Source organism: Erythrolamprus reginae, chromosome 2 (assembly GCF_031021105.1).
Source record: "Erythrolamprus reginae isolate rEryReg1 chromosome 2, rEryReg1.hap1, whole genome shotgun sequence".
Classification (NCBI taxonomy): Eukaryota; Metazoa; Chordata; class Lepidosauria; order Squamata; family Dipsadidae; genus Erythrolamprus; species Erythrolamprus reginae.
Window position 1 is genome coordinate 46,424,858 of NC_091951.1, and position 16,964 is coordinate 46,441,821.

Below are 16,964 nucleotides of genomic sequence, written 5' to 3' on the forward strand. Positions count from 1 at the left end.
TCTTTTTAAACCCCTGAGCTGCTCAAGGGTTTAAAAAGAAAGAGAATGCAGCATCCTAGAGGGGCAAGACTCATTGACGTCACTTCCTTCCCGTTCTACTATGGTTTAACCACCTGTGCCCCAATGCTGAAGCCCTTTGGGGTTGTCTTCTCTTTGCAGAGAGAGGTCTCTAGTGCAGGGGTAGGCAAAATTGGCTCTTCTATGACATGTGGACTTCAACTCCCAGAATTCCTGAGCTATTATGATTGGTTTTGGAATTCTGGGAGTTGAAGTCCACAAGTCATAGAAGAGCCAACTCTGCCTATCCCTGCTCTAGTGCATTCTGTGTGCTGCACACAGGGGGGAAAAGATGCATTTTCCCATTGGGGCCCAGAGGAAAGGAGGATGCTGTTTCCCCCCTGATCAATAAAATCCTTCTGAATCTAATTACTTTTGACAGCGTTAGACCCATAGGCACTATTCTGTTTTGAAAAAAGTTTCTGTAGAAAACCACAAAGGGAGTAAAAAAAACACAAATTCAGCTTATTTTTTACTTGAGAGATTCTCTTGATTCTGCATGCCCTGAAAAAGATTAGCAGTCAGCTCTCATGGGCTTTTAATGTTGTCTTATAACAAACAACAATATCGCAACCCTCTCATAGGCCTTGCAATGTTCCAAACTTTCTGACTGGAATACAACATGCAAATTTCATTGGTTGCCTTTATGGATGACCTATGCGCTGCAGAGCAAAGTGGTTAGTGTGAAGTACTGCAGGCCACTTCTGCTGACTGCCAGCTGCCTGCAATTTCAAACTATCTAAGCCAAGTCAAACAATCAATCTCAAACAATGTAAGTCCTAGAGCTCACTGTAACAGCATTGCCAAAAAGGCATTAAGAATTATTAAACTAATTTTGTGATGTTTCTTCAGTAATACTGCACTGCCAACTTGTTAACTTAGTGAGCTGCCTTTTTGGCAACACGGAATTATGGATCTAATTTCTCACTTGAAATCTGGAAAGTACAGCTGGTACCACCCTGATATAATTAAAAATAATGCAGCATAGTGCTCTACTATGCTGGCATCATTCTTCACAGCAATTTGTTAGCCCTGCCAGGTCTCAGCCCAGCTCAGAGGCAGCCAGGGAAAAGCCGGTGACTACGTTCCACGCATGCATGAACACATAAGCATGTGCGAAAGCAACTTTGGACACTTAGGATTTGTTCTGGTCCAGCTAATGCAAATTGATATACAGAGGGCATGATGTTTCTACTGGGGTTAGTGATTTAAATTAGATTTGGATACGAGGTTTTTATTGGGTTTATTGCCTCATAAAATGGAATACATAGGATGATTCCATGGGGTTTACAGTGATTTTTTATAGAATAGGGCATAATGATTCCACTGGGCTTACAGTAATTTTTTTTTAAAGAACAGAGCATGATTATTCCACTGGGTTTGCATTGATATAATTACAGCAGGAAATGATAATTCTATTGGCTTCATAATGAGATATGTAGAATGGGGCATGATGATTCAACTGGCTTTATAGTGAAATAATTAGACTATGGTATGATGATTCCACTGGGTTTACAGTGATATGAAATAGAGTAGGGTTTGAGGATTTTATAGAAACATAGAAGACTGATGGCAGAAAAAGACCTCATGATCCATGTAGTCTGCCCTTATACTATTTCCTGTATTTTATCTTGGGATGGATATATGTTTATCCCAGGCATGTTTAAATTCAGATACTGTGGATTTATCTACCACGTCTGCTGGAAGTTTGTTCCAATGATCTACTATTCTTTCAGTAAAATAATATTTTCTCATGTTGCTTTTGATCTTTCCCCCAACTAACTTCAGATTGTGTTCCCTTGTTCTTGTGTTCACTTTCCTATTAAAAACACTTCCCTCCTGGACCTTATTTAACCCTTTAACATATTTAAATGTTTCGATCATGTCCCCCCTTTTCCTTCTGTCCTCCAGACTATACAGATTGAGTTCATTAAGCCTTTCCTGATATGTTTTATGCTTGTAGAATGCTTATGCATTCTTGTAGCCCGTCTTTGGAGCCGTTCAATTTTGTAGGTGAGGTCTACAGAACTGAACACAGTATTCCAAATGTGGTCTCACCAGCACTCTATATAGCGGGATCATAATCTCCCTCTTCCTGCTTGTTATACCTCTAGCTATGCAGCCAAGCATCCTACTTGCTTTCCCAACCGCCTGACTGCACTGTTCACCCATTTTGAGACTGTCAGCAATCACTACCCCTAAATCCTTCTCTTCTGAAGTTTTTGCTAACACAGAACTGCCAATACAATACTCAGATTGAGGATTCCTTTTTCCCAAGTGCATCATTTTACATTTGGAAACATTAAACTGCAGTTTCCATTGCTTTGACCATTTATCTAGTAAAGCTAAATCATTTACCATATTACAGACGCCTCCAGGAATATCAACCCTATTGCATGCTTTAGAGCCATCTGCAAATAGGCAAACCTTCCCTACCAAACCTTCCCCTATGTCACTCACAAACATATTAAAAAGAATAGGACCCAGAACAGACCCTTGGGGCACACCGCTTGTAACCTGTCTCTGCTCAGAATACTCGCCATTAGCAATAACTCTCTGATGTCTATGCTTCAGCCAGCTGCAAATCCATTGAACTATCCAGGGATTAAATCCAATCTTCACTAATTTATCTATCAGCTCTTTATGTGGAACTGTATCAAAGGCTTTGCTGAAGTCCAGGTAGGCAATATCCACGGCACCACCTTGATCCAACATCTTTGTGACATAGTCAAAGAAATCAATGAGATTAGTCTGACATGATTTGCCTTCAGTAAAGCCATGCTGATTTGGGTCCAATAAGTTATTGTTTTTTAGGTGCTGATTTATCCTCTTTTTGAGTAGAGTCTCCATCATTTTAACTACAACTGATGTCAAGCTAACTGGCCTGTAGTTACCAGCTTCTTCTCTACTGCCCTTCTTGTGGATAGGCACAACACTGGCCATTCTCCAATCCTCAGGAACATCTCCTGTTAACAGGGATTGGTTAAACAAATCAGTCAGGGGGGGTAGCAATGACAGATCTGAGTTCTTTAAAAACTCTGGAGTGGATGCCATCTGGACCCATTGCCTTATTTATCTTTAATCGTTCAAGTTCTTCTAAGATATCGGCTTCTAAGATCACTGGAGCTGAATCCGTACAGCTGGAAGCAATGCTATAGCCCTCTATAGTATTATTTTGTAAGGTGTCTGAGAAAACTGAACAAAAGTAGCTATTGAAATAGTCAGCGATCTCCTTATTCCCATTAATGCATGTATTATTCCCGGTATTATTCCCGGTTTCAGGGCCGGTTACAGCACGGAAACCGCTTTGGTCGCGTTGATGGATGATCTCTGGCGGGCCCGGGACAGGGGTTTATCCTCTGTCCTGGTGCTCCTTGACCTCTCAGCGGCTTTCGATACCATCGACCATGGTATCCTTCTGCGCCGGCTGGAGGGGTTGGGAGTGGGAGGCACTGTCCTTCAGTGGTTCTCCTCCTACCTCTCTGGCCGGTCGCAGTCGGTGTTAGTGGGGGGCCAGAGGTCGACTCCTAGGTTTCTCCCTTGTGGGGTGCCTCAGGGGTCAGTCCTCTCCCCCCTGCTATTCAACATCTACATGAAACCGCTGGGCGAGATCATCCAAGGACATGGGGTGAGGTATCATCAATATGCGGATGATACCCAGCTTTACATCTCCACCCCGTGCCCAGTCAACGAAGCGGTGGAAGTGATGTGCCGGTGCCTGGAGGCTGTTGGGGCCTGGATGGGTGTCAACAGACTCAAGCTCAACCCGGATAAGACGGAGTGGCTGTGGGTTCTGCCTCCCAAGGACAATCCCATCTGTCCGTCCATCACCCTGGGGGGGGAATTATTGACCCCCTCAGAGAGGGTCCGCAACTTGGGCGTCCTCCTCGATCCACAGCTCACATTAGAACAACATCTTTCAGCTGTGGCGAGGGGGGCGTTTGCCCAGGTTCGCCTGGTGCACCAGTTGCGGCCCTATCTGGACCGGGACTCATTGCTCACAGTCACTCATGCCCTCATCACCTCGAGGTTCGACTACTGTAATGCTCTCTACATGGGGCTACCTTTGAAAAGTGTTCGGAAACTTCAGATCGTGCAAAATGCAGCTGCGAGAGCAGTCATGGGCCTACCTAGGTATGCCCATGTTTCACCATCACTCCGCAGTCTGCATTGGTTGCCGATCAATTTCTGGTCACAATTCAAAGTGTTGGTTATGACCTTTAAAGTCCTTCATGGCATCGGACCAGAATATCTCCGAGACCGCCTCCTGCCGCACGAATCCCAGCGACCGATTAGGTCCCACAGAGTGGGCCTTCTCCGGGTCCCGTCAACTAAACAATGTCGGTTGGCGGGCCCCAGGGGAAGAGCCTTCTCTGTGGCGGCCCCGGCCCTCTGGAACCAACTCCCCCCGGAGATTAGAACTGCCCCTACTCTTCCTGCCTTCCGTAAACTCCTTAAAACCCACCTTTGCCGTCAGGCATGGGGGAACTGAAACATCTCCCCCTGGGCACGTTTAATTTATGCATGGTATGTCTGTGTGTGTGACTGTTAGCATACGGGGTTTTTTAAATATTTAAATATTTTAAATTTGTCTGATTGCTTATGATTTGTTTTTACATGTTGTGAGCCGCCCCGAGTCTTCGGAGAGGGGCGGCATACAAATCTAAGTAATAAATAAATAATAATAAATAATACTAAGCTTCGTGTTGCTGCAGTTTTTCTTCTTCCTATCACTAATATATCTGAAGAAGGTTTTATCACCCTTCTTTACAGATTTGGCAATTTCTTCCTCTTTTGAGGCTTTAGCAGCATATATTATCTGTTTCACCTCCTTCTGTCTCATTTTATACACCTCTCTATCAGCTATACTTCCAGACTCTTTATACCTCCTATAGGCAGCCTTTTTTCATTGACTATATTGCAAAAACGTGGCAGTCCGGAGGTGGGTTTTCCCATGGAGGCGAGCCTCAGGGGAGTCCCAGGGTCGCAAAAACGGGTGCTTCGCTTGCAACGGAAGTCCGGAGGTGGGGCATCACAGCGGCAGACAAAAAAAGTTAGTAAGAGGCAAAAAAATTCCAAACCCCGGGTTCGTATCTAGAAAAGTTTGTATGATGAGGGGTTCGTATGACGAGGTACCACTGTATATCTAAAATGGTATAGAAATCCTGCCCAGCTGGCATATATGATTGGAAGACTAAGCCCTAAATGCTAGCATTGTGGTGGTGCAGTGGGATGGTACACACAACTTTATTTATTTATTTATTTATTTATTTATTTATTTATTTATTTATTTGCTTGCTTGTTTGTTTGTTTATTTATTTAATTGGATTTATATGTTGCCCCTCTTCAATGACTCGGGGCAGCTCACAGCATGTACAGAAAAACAGAAAACAATAATAACAATCCTATTATGCCTTAAAAAACAATCTTAAATTTCTAATTAAAAGCTATCAATATCATTCATTCAGCAGTCAAACTAAGCATTCATCAGTCAGGGGGGAAGAAGGTCTAGGGAACCCCAGGCTTGGTACCAAAGATGAGTTTTTAAACTTTTTCGGAAGACAAGGAGGGTGGGGGCAGTACGAATCTCTGGGGGGAGCTGATTCCAGAGGGCCGGGGCCCCCACAGGGAAGGCTCTTCCCCTAGGTCCCGCCAGCCAACATTGTTTGGTCGACGGGACCCTAAGGAGACCAACTATGTGAGACTTCACAGAGGAATGGGAATGTGGTGGAGACTCAAAAGTTCTGGACTTTAATACTGAAAAATGTAAATGGAATAGTTAAAATGAATTGCGGGTAGGATGGGACATAATAGAAGGAGGTATTAAAGAAACTCAGGGAATGAAGACAGAGGAACAAGAAGTATTAAGGACTATAATAAAAGCTGCTCTTGCAACTATAGTTTAGTTGGAAGGATAAAAGTAAATGGACACTAAAACGATGGAATGATTATATATATTTGAACAAGTACAAATGGAAATAACTCATATTATCTCACTGAAGTGTTCATGGGATGAAAAAGCTGAAAGGATAAGAAAAAAATGGAAACTTTATTTTGCATGGGTGGAAAAGGATAAAGCCAATGAAGACATAAAGAAGAAATTGTCTAGAACTCTGATCTGGCTGGGACTATGAATAATAATAAACTTACATTCTCATCCAAACATATCTTTTATCTCCAGTCCATGAATCATGTTATGGGAAATGAGACTATGGAATGTGCTGAAGTCCTATTCACACCATGCATTTATATGGCTTCACCTCTGTGTGAATCCTTTGATGTCAAGTAAGCTTATTATATATGATGAAGCCCTTTCATCACTCCATGCATTTATCGGACTTGTCCACTATGTGGAGCCTATGATGGGATGTAAGTGCACTGCTTCTTCTAAAGCTCTTTACACACTCCATGCACTTATATGGCTTCTCCCCTGTATGGATCCTTTGATGGGATTTAAGTTGCTTGCTTGTTATGAAGCTTTTTCCACACTCCATGCATTTATATGGCTTCTCCCTTGTGTGGATCCTTTGATGGCATTTAAGTTGCTTGCTTGTTATGAAGCTTTTTCCACACTCCATGCATTTATATGGCTTCTCCCCTGTGTGGATCCTTTGATGGTATTTAAGATCCTGGCTTGTTCTGAAACCCTTTCCACACTCCATGCACTTATATGGCTTCTCCCCTGTGTGGATCCTTTGATGGGAAGTAAGATTACCATGTTGGCTGAAGCTCTTTCCACACTCCATGCATTTATATGGTTTCTCCCCTGTATGGATCCTTTGATGAGATTTAAGCTCACTGCTTGTTCTGAACCTCTTTACACACTCCATGCACTTATATGGCTTCTCCCCTGTATGGATCCTTTGATGGGATTTAAGTTGCTTGCTTGTTATGAAGCTTTTTCCACACTCCATGCATTTATATGGCTTCTCCCCTGTGTGGATCCTTTGATGGGAAGTAAAATTACTATGTTGCCTGAAGCTCTTTCCACACTCCATGCATTTATATGGTTTCTCTCCTGTATGGATCCTTTGATGGCATTTAAGGTCACTGTTTGCTCTGAACCTCTTTCCACACTCCATGCACTTATATGGCTTCTCTCCTGTGTGAATCGTTTGATGGAAAGCAAGATTACCATGTTGCCTGAAACTCTTTCCACACTCCATGCATTTATAAGGTTTCTGCCCTGTGTGCATCCTGTGATGGAAAGTAAGATGACCATGTTGGCTGAAGCTCTTTCCACACTCCATGCATTTATAAGGTTTCTGCCCTGTGTGAATCCTTTGATGAGAAATAAGATTACTATGTCGGCTGAAGCCTTTTCCACACTCCATGCATTTATATGGCTTCTCCCCTGTGTGGATCCTTTGATGGTATTTAAGATCCTGGCTTGTTCTGAAACCCTTTCCACACTCCGTGCATTTATAAGGTTTCTGCCCTGTGTGGATCCTTTGATGGGAAGTAAGATGACCATGTTGGCTGAAGCTCTTTCCACACTCCATGCATTTATATGGCTTTTCTCCTGTGTGGATCCTTTTATGAACAATAAGAGATCCGTTTTCACAGAAGCCTTTTCCACACTCCATGCACTTATATGGCTTCTTCCCTGTGTGCATCCTTTGATGGGAATTAAGATTACTACGTTGGCTGAATCTCTTTCCACACTCCATGCACTTATATGGCTTCTGCCCTGTGTGCATCCTTTGATGGGATTTAAGTTGGATGCTTGTTCTAAAGTTCTTTCCACACTCCATGCACTTATATGGCTTCTGCCCTGTGTGGATCCTTTGATGGGATTTAAGTTGGATGCTTGTTCTAAAGTTCTTTCCACACTCCATGCACTTATATGGCTTCTCCACTGTGTGGATCCTTTGATGGGATTTAAGTTCACTGCTTCTTTTGAAGCTCTTTCCACACTCCATGCATTTATATGGCTTCCTTTTGTATGTCCTTTTATTAACAGTCTTGTTCCCATGTTCATTGCATTTATTTGATGTCTCTCCCCTGTGAAAGCCATTCTGTGACTCAGGAGACTCGTTTTCTTGAATTTGAGCAACAATCGAAGATGAGCTTTCCTTATTCCAGTTATTTGACAGATTTCTTTCCTGCCTGTGGAATTCTGTTTGAATTGCAGCTTTCTTTATTACATCTCCATGTCCAAACACTTTGATTGGTTCTCCAGGGATGTCATTGTCATTATCACCTTCAAAGTAAAAGAGAAATGAAAATGAGAGAAACATTAGGGGAAAAGATCACTCTCTATTTATTTAGATATATGTAAAATGTTTATTGATATAAATAATTACAAGTATATACCAATGTCAAAGAAATGAATATTACTGATAAGTAATTAACAATGTTGGATGTACAGTGATACCTTGTCTTACGAACTTAATTGGTTCCGGGATGAGGTTCGTAAGGTGAAACGTTTGTAAGACAAAACATTGTTTCCCATAGGAATCAATGTAAAAACAAATAATGCATGCAAACCCATTAGGAAAATCCAAACTTTAATGCTTAAAACAAAAGTGGCAGGGGGACAAAGTGAAGGCTAACGGAGTGGAGACGGACAGCGAGGAGAAGCGAGGAATGGAGGTCCTAACGAAGGCTAACGCCGCCCCAAATCTCTCCCAAAATCGCCCCTTCAAATCATTCCTACATTGCCCCAAATTCCTCTAAAAATCACCACTCCAAAAGCTTCCTATCTTGCCCCAAATTCCTCCAAAAATCTCTCCCCCAAAAGCTTCCTATCTTGCCCCAAATTGCTTCTAAAATCGCCCCTCCAGTCGCTTCCTATGCCACCCAAATCGAGGTCCTAATGAAGGCAAATGGAGTGAAGAAAGGCAGCAAGGAGAAACGAGGCATTTTGAAAGGAGAGATGAGTTTGGAAGACTTTGGAAGTGATTTGGGGTGGCTTAGGAAGCTTTTGGACTGGCAATTTTTGGAGGAATTTGGGGCAAGATAGGAAGCTTTTGGAGTGGCAGTTTTAGCAGTGAGATGGGGTGAAGGAAGCGGCAGGCTAGGGGGGATTTTGGCAGCAGAATGGGGCGGCTGCAGGGAGCAGAGGGAGAGAGGGGAAAGTTGCAGGAAAATGGGGTAGCTCCGGCGTTCCCCGCCTCAGGTGCAAGCAAAAGGGGGCGGGGAATTCTGGTGGGGAATTCCCATGCAAGCAAATGGGAAATCCGGTGGTGACAGTCACAAGGCAGGGGAATCCCTTCGGCAGTCAGAGAGCGCATGCGAAGTAAGAGAGCCCACAGATTCGGGCTCAGGTTCTCAAGAGGGAAAGGATTTTTAAGATGAGGCAAAGAAATCTTAAACCCCAGGTTTGTATCTCGAAAAGTTCATATGATGGGTTCGCACGACGAGGTATCACTGTATTGGGGTTTTTTTTGTTGTTGTTTGTTTAGGTATTACTTTCCCCATTCTCCTTATCTAATATTTTCTTTTTTCCCTTTTGCTGTATGTATTTGTCTTACTGTTTTTGTTTCTGAGTATGTATGTAAAACTTTTGAAGATTTCAAATAAAAATATTTTTTTTAAAAAGAGAGAAAGTTTAGGGAAAAGGATCACTCTGTCAGAAGTCACATTAATTGCCTCCTTAACTGTGCCAAATTCTATATATATAGTGCATATTTGTATTCTTAAAATGACATGATATAGAAATGATAATATCTCTATTGATGAGGCATAAAACCTTGAATAGGACATTGTCAAAAAATGTGAAATCTGTGTGATGGAGTTTGCCATTACCTCAAAATAAGGAATTATTTTGTCACTAAAATGTTTAAATAGAAATATAAAAACAAATTGGATAGGATACATCTACGCAGAATGCCACACACCTATTTCAAACTTGGGAGCCGAAGAAAACCAGAATTTTTCCTTCTCCTTCTGAAGAGGGGATATCTTTTTAGATATGTTTTAATAAGAATTAACTAATGACATTAACTACAAAATGTCTTCCTGAACTCTCTGACTGGTGAATAGGAAACCCTTACCAAGAGAGGCCACATTCCTATAATTCTCCAGCATGACTTCCCGATACAGAGCTTTTTGGTGAGGATCCAGCTGAGACCACTCCTCCTCTGAGAAATAAACAGCCACCTCCTCAAAGAGCAGAAGACCCTCCTGAAAGGGGGAGAAAATACAAAACAGACTGAGGAGAAACTGCAGGATCTCTCCTATTGCTTAGAAATTCCTAAAGCAAACATATACATTAAGATAAGTAGTTATGCTTAGAAAGAATCCATGGTTTAGAGGACAAAATGGACAGAACAAAAAGCATTTGACTAAAGAAATATTTTGGGCACGCTTTACCAACTTGATTGATTATTTATGATGTTCATTACCATTCAGGTTAAATAAGCCCAGTTTCCTGCTGGATCAATTAATCTTCCAAACATCCAGCCTGCTAGCCAACCATCATCAAAACACTCTTCCTTCTGGATCTATTAATCCATCCACAATCAAAAGGCCCTCAGTGTCTTGAGAGAATCAATGGGCAGGTGGGCCTTGGAAAATCCACTGATAAGTGATACTAACCCTTCAGAAATGTGCCTGTAAACAAAGTAATTCTTTGTAACGTTTTATGAAATGAATTATGTTGTCCGGAGAAGGAGCAATCCTGCTCATGCCCTATACTTTTTCTTCTTTTTTTTGGCTGGGAAAATCTTGTATTTTATTTTATTTTTTTTAAATATACTTTATTAGTTTATAAAAAAAGAAAGAAAACAGGGGAAAAGGGGGATGGGAATACAAAAAAGAGAAGTGGGAGGGGGTAAATAGTTTATACAACGGCTTATATCTATTATTGCATACACATTCTGAGTATTTGTCTATATGTAAATATTTTGTATTCAATATTCTTATTTGGATAATCTTATAGCTGTAATGTTTAATAGTCCAAGAATAACGTGGAAAGAAAAGGGATAGAAAAGGAAAGCGGGACGAAGGAAAAGAAGAAGAAAGAGAGAAGAGAGAGAAAAAGAGAGGAGGAGGAGTACCTGCAAGCTAGCAGGCATTGGGATTGTGACGGCTTAGTCTGATTATGTTTGTTGTCTTTGTTCATGCCCTATACTTTCATGGAAGTGCTGGGAGAGCTAAACCAGGGATGTCTGTGGTGTGCCATCAACATCCAGAGACTCTGCCCCTCCTGAGATTGCAAGGAAGCTTCTGGTGTTCTCAACCCTTGGCTGGCATGTAAATAAGAAAATGGAGAACACTTTCTGAGGAAAACATTTCTTACCCTTTTGCAAAGATGGATTGTACTGCTGCTTGGAATATAAGTCCTTCCCCCCTCCATGGAAGGAAGGTCTGGTTTTTTTTTTCAGATTTGTCCCAGCCCTCCCATCCTCGTTGAACCTTGGCCTCCCTCTTTGGCTAAAGTACAGGATAAATGGGGGAGAGAGGCCGCCTAGCAAAGGGGCTCACCTGCCTCTCCATGAGACCTCTCAGGTGACACAGTATTATTATTTATTATTATTTATTGGATTTGTATGCCGCCCCTCTCCGCAGACTCGGGGCAGCTAACAACAGTGACAAAACAGTATAATCCAATACTAAAAACAGTTAAAACCCATTATATAAAAACCAATTATACATACAGACATACCATGCATAAAATTTTAAAGGCCTAGGGGGAAAGTGTATCTCAATTCTTCCATGTCTGGCGGCAGAGGTGGGTTTTAAGTAGCTTACGAAAGGCAAGGAGGGTGGGGGCAATTCTAATCACTGGGGGGAGTTTGTTCCAGAGGGCCGGGGCCGCCACAGAGAAGGCTCTTCCCCTGGGTCTCGCCAAACGACATTGTTTGGTTGACGGGACCCGGAGAAGACCCACTCTGTGGGACCTAACTGGTCGCTGGGATTTGTGCAGCAGAAGGCGGTCCCTGAGGTAATCTGGTCCGGTGCCATGAAGGGCTTTATAGGTCATAACCAACACTTTGAATTGTGACCAGAAACTGATCGGCAACCAATGCAGACTGCGGAGTGTTGGTGTGACATGGGCATATTTGGGAAAGCCCATGATTGCTCTCGCAGCTGCATTCTGCACGATCTGAAGTTTCCGAACACTTTTCAGAGGTAGCCCCATGTAGAGAGCGTTACAGTAGTCGAGCCTCGAGGTGATGAGGGCATGAGTGACTGTGAGCAGTGACTCCCGGTCCAAGTAGGGCCGCAACTGGTGCACCAGGCGAACCTGGGCGAACGCCCCCCCAAATGCAAAAACTAAAGTTTGAAAGGCATTCTTTCCCAGTTAGCAGCAGAACCAAAATCAAAACAAAGCGCTGCAAGTCCGTGCGCCCTTCCCATTTGTTGCCCCCCTTTGGGGAAACGTTTCACCACCGGTGGTGTTATTCAGATTATATCCTTTGGAAGGGGGAAGGCGCAGCTGGAGGTGGGCGAGGAAAGCCAGGCTCCCCTTCCCCTATAGTTCTGTAAAGCCCATGAGGTTTTCCGTAGAGAAGCCGATTGTTTCTCACAGGGTTGGCCTCAGCACACGCTTCTGGCAGCAAACAGAATAGTGTTGTTGTTTCTCTCCAGGGCCCTTGAAATCCCCTTTCACTTTCCTGTCTTAAAAGTCTGGGCTCTGTCAGTGGGGATGCTTCTTCCTTTCCCCACACAATTCTCAGGAAGAGAAAGGACGCCTGGACATGCAGCGCTATGTTTTGATTTCCACACCGTGTTCTCTGAAAGGACTCGTGGAGAGGTGGTCGAGCCCTTCATCCTTAGTTTCTGGGCTGAAGCAGAGGAGAAAAGCATGGGGGCAGAAGCAAGGCTCCACCTGCTGCTGATGCGTCCTGCAGTGGTCCCACTTTCTCTGAGTGGTGAGCGCATCAAAAACTAAAAGTGGACTTGCGTGCTGACGCTTGCATTGCAGAAGATGGCGAAGGCAGAGAAGAGCCACCCTCCCTTCGGGAAGGAGCCTGCAGGCCATTCAACAGTAGGTCAAGCCGGTCTTATTCAGACCACATCCTACCACGTTTTGGAAAGGAGAAGGTGCAACTGTTGTTGCCCATGAAGGATTTTTTTTTAAATTCCCTTTCAAAACATGCAGGTACAGCACCTGTAGTAGGTGGGGGGAAAGACATGGGGCCACCCACTTAGTGTCCAGCAGTCACTGCAAGAACATTTCAGGCAGTTGCTGCGAGGCTAGTCCTGCTTTTTCCTTTTGACGCATTCGCAACTCCCTTGCAGCAACTGACATGAGCAACTGCCTGTGCTGGTGCTGGATTCATGGGACCTCTTTCCCCTCCTGGCAGTGCTGGTCTCGGCCACCCTTCTGGACTTACTTTAGCCAAGTATTTATACTTGGCTAAAATCCCAGAGCAAAGATAACACTGTAACAGTTACTAGTTGTAGATAGAGTTCTTAGATGAAGTCCTCAATAAATTATCTGGAGGAGCCAAAAACATTAGCAAAGCCAAGACAGTAACTGTTTAAATCTCAAAGTGAAAAGCAAGAGATAAGAGAAACTAATTGCACAACGAGCGGTGTTGTTTCTCTGCAACAAGGTGGGGCATGCCTCACCCTTAAATATTGTGTGGTCATGACCCAATGACCAACAGCATTAGCTATGAGTGACTCTTCTCCTGGCCAATCAGGCATCTCTCTTCCTTGACCTTCGCACTCTGACATCCATCTCTGCCTCTGATTCAGTGAGCCCTGGCCCTGCTGTGTCATCTCTTGATTGGCTGAGCCCTGGCCCTGCTGTGTCATCCCGATTGGCTGAGCCCTGGCCCTGCTGTGTCATCCCGATTGGCTGAGCCCTGACATGCTGTGTCATTCCTGACAGAAAGTGCTGAAGGCCCTGGCCCCTTATCACTGTCCCTGTCAGGTGTTGCGTCTTCGGACTCAGACTCCTTAACTAATTGGGCAGAACGCGAGCGAACCATCATAACTAGTCTTTAAAAAAATTCCTTAAAGGAACCAAAAATAGAGGGCAAAATGGTAGAAGACACTACATGTAGTTCTCAACTAAAAATTGTTTTTAGTTTTTAGTCACTGTCGAAAGTTATACAGCAGTGAAAAAAATGACATGCCCATTTTTCACACTTATGACTGTATTACCTGTGCTATCTACCTCCTCTGATTTCCTGAGGGAAATGGAAAATATAAATCAAGTAAATGATTGTTCCTCTCTTACCTGAGTTAGAGCTTCAATCCTGGTTTCTGCTCCCCCAAAACAAAGTGTTAACTTTCTTCTATTCTCCCCTGTGAGGGAGACAGAATTTCAAAAGGCATAATTAGTAAAATGGGAGGAGGGATGCTGTAGAGAAAAGGACACAGAAAAGATGAGAAATTTATGAATTCTCAAAGCAGTGGAAGGACCTTATACTACCTCCGGAGGTGTCCTGATTTGGATCTCCCTGACAGATCTCCCTGAAAATCTGTTCTTGAGGGAAGTTTGACGGATGCCTCTTTCTCTCAGAATCTCTGATCTCCATTGCGAAGGACTTGAAATAGGAGAAAAGAATTAATGGTCATCACAAATCATAACGTGGTTTCTTTTCCAGTGAACACCATTGCAAATCACTCAGTGTCGATCCATTAGGCTGGGAAGTAAGAAAGAAATTGCTGTGCAAAATCTTTCTTCTAGAATGGATACAAGAAGTATATAAAGATTAGTGAAGGATTACCGCATAGTATGAATGCCAGGAATGTCTGGTAAGAAGACATCAAAATTTGAATACGTTGATCCAAAGGCAAAGACTTTTATATAGAATATAATGGCTGAACAAGTGAAAGACCTGTGGTTGAAGAGTTTAAAATTGGTATTAAATTATAATGTAAAATTAATCTTTTATTAAATTATGTATCCTTCTACTAAACACTGATAAATTACCAAAGATATATAAAGAAATGTCAAATACATGTTTGAAATTTAAATGTAAAAAAGGAACTTTTTACCAACTCTGCGGGACCTTTGACAAAGCAAAGAAATACAAAGGTCAGATTTATATATTACTTTCAGGAGATTCTCAAAGTGGGTATGGAAATCAAACCAAAAACTTTTCTTTTAGATTTAATACAAAAGAGATTGAAAAACAAGCTTGAATTTTGCTGTTATATATGTTGAGAGTGACAAGAACGCTCTATGCATAAACGCGGAAGGATATTTTAATGGCCACAATGGAGAAGTTTTTGGGAAAACTGATGCAACTACCAGAGACAGCAAAATCAATTACTTTAGTTAAAGAAAAGACCACACCCAACCTTCTTTCTACTTTGCAACCACTATTTGGTTTTATTCTTGAGATGGAAAAGAATGAAACTTTGAGTTTTGCTCATTATGTAAGTTAAAGAATTTGCCAGTATATATTAAATATGTAAAACATTGAACCTGTAATGTTACCATTTTAACATTTTATGTGACTGTGCTAAAAAAAGTCAATGATTTTCTTTCTTCTCCCCCCGTTTCTTTCCCCTCACTTCCCTTCCTACCCCTCATTTCCTACTTTTTTCATTTTCTGTGTTTTATATATTCATAAGTTTAATAAAACTCTGAAAAGGGTACAAAAATGTGAATATATTGTCTATTATATTCAACTTTTTCTGGTGTCCCAAGAGGAAGTCCTCTCACCTGCAACTCAACCTGCTCCTCCTTCTCCTCCTCCGCCTGGCTCAAGAGGAAGCCTTCCACCAGGGCCACCGCCTGGGAGCTGGTCTCTGCTCCACACTCCCGCACCCAGCTCTCCATCTGCAGGGGCAGAAGCTTTGAGTTTTGCTCATTATGTAAGTTAAAGAATTTGCCAGTATATATTAAATATGTAAAACATTGAACCTGTAATGTTACCATTTTAACATTTTATGTGACTGTGCTAAAAAAAGTCAATGATTTTCTTTCTTCTCCCCCCGTTTCTTTCCCCTCACTTCCCTTCCCTTCCTACCCCTCATTTCCTACTTTTTTCATTTTCTGTGTTTTATATATTCATAAGTTTAATAAAACTCTGAAAAGGGTACAAAAATGTGAATATATTGTCTATTATATTCAACTTTTTCTGGTGTCCCAAGAGGAAGTCCTCTCACCTGCAACTCAACCTGCTCCTCCTTCTCCTCCTCCGCCTGGCTCAAGAGGAAGCCTTCCACCAGGGCCACCGCCTGGGAGCTGGTCTCTGCTCCACACTCCCGCACCCAGCTCTCCATCTGCAGGGGCAGAAGCGCCAGGAACTGCTCCAGAACAACCAGGTCCAGCATCTGCGCTTTTGTGTGCTTTTTTGGGCTCAACCATTGAGTACAAAAGTAATGGAGTCGGCTGCAAAGTCCTCGGGGACCTTCATCCTCCTGATATTGGACGCTCCTGAATTTCCAGGGCTGAATGTCTGAGATTTTCTGCCCAGTTCTTCCGCAAATCTTCCCTTGGTTTCCAGGCCAAATACCAGAAGGGCCTTTTCCAGTTCCCTCACTTCCTAAAGGTTCACTTTCCATTCTTTTTCTGTCTTGTAATGCAACTCCAGATGGGTCCAGGGGATCTTGTGGATCTCCAAACACCTTTTCATTCACAGGACCATTCCTCTAAGCCACACTAATGACCAGAACAAGTCATTCTGTTGTCTTTGTTCAAGAGACATTTTTGCCTCTACAAGAACATGTACAAATGGCATCCAATTTGTGTATCTGAGATAAATTAGAAAGCAATGGATTTAATCCCTGAAGAACACTTATCCCAATGGAAGAAAGTGTTTCTAACATAGTATAGGATTATAGAGGCAATGAGCAGTTAGTGCCTATGCATTAATGACTAATAATTATTTTTTGAATCCCACTTTATTTACAACCATTACAATGGCACCAGAAACAGTGGCTTAAAACTGTTTTTCAAATTTATGACCATTGTAGCATTTGGACAACTGGCATGAATTTATGAAGGTTTCAAATGCCCCGAGACCAAGTGATCAAGATAGGTCTTGCTT

The 16,964-nt window shown here is 42.5% G+C and overlaps 1 pseudogene; it reads right to left on the reverse strand.

The window, feature by feature from the left end:
• Positions 1-5,997: 5,997 nt before the first annotated feature.
• The window catches only part of LOC139160357 (zinc finger protein 721-like), a 42,197-nt pseudogene continuing 31,230 nt past the window's right edge, over positions 5,998-16,964 (reverse strand).